This window comes from Choloepus didactylus, chromosome 14 (genome assembly GCF_015220235.1).
Source record: "Choloepus didactylus isolate mChoDid1 chromosome 14, mChoDid1.pri, whole genome shotgun sequence".
Lineage (NCBI taxonomy): Eukaryota > Metazoa > Chordata > Mammalia > Pilosa > Megalonychidae > Choloepus > Choloepus didactylus.
Window position 1 is genome coordinate 523739 of NC_051320.1, and position 3284 is coordinate 527022.

Genomic DNA, 3284 nt, shown 5'->3' on the forward strand with positions numbered 1-3284 from the left:
GAAGGAAACAAGGCACAAGGTGCTGATAATTCCAGTCTCTGCTTTTCTTTCATTTTGTTCTTTTTTTCCTATGCAGAAAATACTAGGACAGTGACTGAAAAGGATCCATCCATGTACAATTGCAAGAGATGTCCCTGGCACTGAAGCAGTCATAAAATGTTGTGTATGTGTGTGTATGTGTGTCTCTGTGTGTGTTCAGAAGAGGGCTATGTAATCAATGTGTGGCTAATACTATGGCCCACTTTAAGGCTGGGGTTTATCTGCTTGATCAATCCTACAGGAACAAATAATCATGGGAGATGTATTATTTGCTTGATCAAAATTTATCTATCACTATTGCAATACCTGTGTTCTTTGCAGATAAATCATTTGTGCAAATGACAAATTGGATTCATGAAGCAATAAACACCATGATAGAATTTATCCTTCTCTGCCTGACACAGAACACAGATGTACAGAAACTCTTTTTTATTGCATTTACACTCATCTACTTTCTCACTCTGACAGGCAACCTACTCATTTTAGTGACAATCACTACCAGCCCACTCCTGGAATGACCCATGTATTTCTTTCTGTCCTTCTTATCTTTCATAGATATATGTTCCTCATTTACCATGGTTCCCAAGATGGTATAAGATTTACTTGCTAAGAAGAAAACTATCTCCTTTGGTGGGTGCATGACTCAGGTATTTGCAGAGCATTTCTTTGTGGGAGCTAAGACCATCCTGCTCATGATAATGGCCTATGACTGCTATGTGGCCGCCTGCAGGCCCCTGCACTATATGACCACAGTGAGCTGGTGGGTGTGTGGCCTCCTGGTGGTCCTGTCCTGGGCTGGGGGATTTCTTCATGCTTTGATTCAAATCCTTTTTATTGTGTGATTCCCTTCTGTGGCCCAATGTCATTGATCATTTACTCTGTGATCTTTACCCTCTGTTGAAACTCTCTTGCACTGACACTCACACATTTGTACTCTTTATTGTCATCAACAGTGGGCTGATGTGCATGTTCAGTTTTTCTATTCTTATCACTTCTCATGTCTTTATCCATTGCTCCCTCAGAACTCACAGCTCAGAAGGACAGTGGAAGGCCATCTCCACCTGTGTCTCCCATATTACTGTTGTCATCTTACTCTATGTATATTTGAGTACATTAGGCCCATGATCACCTTCCCCATTGATTAAGCAGCAACCATGTTTTATACTCTAGTAACACCCATGTTAAACCCTTTAATCTACACCCTCAGAAATGCAGAGGGGAAAATGTCATGAGGAAGCTCTGGAGCCAAAAGATGATCTTGGGTATCAATTAATGTGAATAAAGTAACTAAGCAATGAGGCAACTACTTTAAAAATATTTAAACAGAAGTGGATGATGGAGATCTGTTTTGCTAAAAATTCGTGGTTTTATGCCAACTGCTAAAGTTTTGGTGGACTTTTTTGAGAGATTGGAATCAACCAGAAATGAATGGAATTGGGGATGAAAAGTCCTAAGGCCAGACTCATACCAAAATAAATGTTCCTATGTTTCATGACTTGAGGAAGCCCCAATTAGACTGCAATCTTGGAGGAGTTTTCCATGAATAAATTATTTTCTGTGGCTAAAACCAAGGCAGAATATAGAATTATTCCATTTGTAGCCATAGAGCAAATTTACACATGATATTCCCAGTTAAAAGATACATGTAGAGCACTTTTTCTTTCAAAAAACAGCCTTCACAGTTCTTCACCTCCAAAATAAATCTTATAAGATGAATTTGTGCCTTAATAAATGGGACCAGAAGTAGCTTGTAAAAGATTAAAAATGGCTGTTCCAAAAGATGTCTCAGTAATCATGACAGAGAGTCTGTGCTTTCAGATTTTAAGACATAATGCTAACCAGTTGCAGACCAATGAAATGGGAAGGCATTTAACACATGGACACTTAAAATTGCAACTATAAGAGAAAAATCTCAGATGGAAAAAAAAAAAAAAGGATCCATTCAAAGCCAGGAGAATTCTGCCAGTCTTCATGGCCACTGTTATTTCTTAAGACTTGAGATATCATAAATTGTTTAATTGCCACACTAAATCTTAGGCTAAATATATATTACAAGGAAATTAATATTCAACAGTTTAGTAAACAATTCATTACATTTTAGAAATCAGTCTTTCAATGATGGCTAGCCCATGCACATCAGCATATATCTCTGTGCTCCTCCCATCATATTTTCCGCTCTCTTGTATTTAAGTAAGACCATGTGCCCAGCTCAAAGAAGTGATGTGTGCCTCACTCAATGTGAATGATTCAGGAGCCGATGTGTTACTATCCAGCTTTCCCCCTTCTTTGCCAAGCATTAAAATGTAAACACTACAAAGAGGGAGCATCGTGGATTACTGAGTATTTACGTGGAGGACAAATGCCCTACAGGACCACCCAACTCTCAGTGGATTTTATCTAATCAGGAAATAAAATTGTACATGATAAACAAATGACATTTCAGGATTCATTTATTACTACAGCAAAACACATCTTATTATGACTAATACATTGACTAAATTTGTCTTTACAAAGGCCTATAAGTAATAATAAGAGAAGCAGTTAGCATAGCCTTTGCATTATCTTGATTCTCAAATAGAGCAGAATGGATAAATAACAGTCTTTACAGAACAAATCCAATTAGAGCTTCTCCCTGCTTTGAAGTAACACAGTATACCTACAAAATATTTAGACAATAAATTTATACATCACTTTTCCCTTTACTTAGTATGAAGGCAAGTCTGGAAAAAGCTGTACAATCATAGCAACAAGAACTATGAACTCTAGTGTGAACTCAATCTTCAATGTTTCTTGAGCAAATTTCTGGCTTCACTAAGTAGTTCCATCTTCTACATATTCTTTTCAGTATATACTCCAATTTTGTACCAGTTTCCTGCAAACCTTATTCCACAAATTGTTCTCTCTTCTCAGAAGATAATTCCTCCTATTTATCAGGAGTATAGGGACCAGTTACCCAAACAGAAGTCAACCCATTTGATGGTGGTCAACCCATTTGATAGTCATCAGATATCCATGTGCTCCCACCATAATTTCATCCCACTTTAATTTAAGCAGGACCATGTGAATAGCTCACAGTAGTGATGTATTCCATTCTCAGGCAGAAATGTTTAGGGGTCGTTATTCCAGATGCCCACTTTCTTTTCCCTGCTGCAATAAAACTGAAAGACAGGCACAACAATGGCAGGAATACACAGAGGAAGCAACCAGGATCACTGAATAACTAAACAAGAGACAAAAATGTCCTA

The 3284-nt window shown here is 37.8% G+C and overlaps 1 pseudogene; it reads left to right on the forward strand.

The window, feature by feature from the left end:
• Positions 1–377: 377 nt before the first annotated feature.
• Positions 378–1321, forward strand: LOC119509531 (annotated as a pseudogene).
• Positions 1322–3284: the final 1963 nt, after the last annotated feature.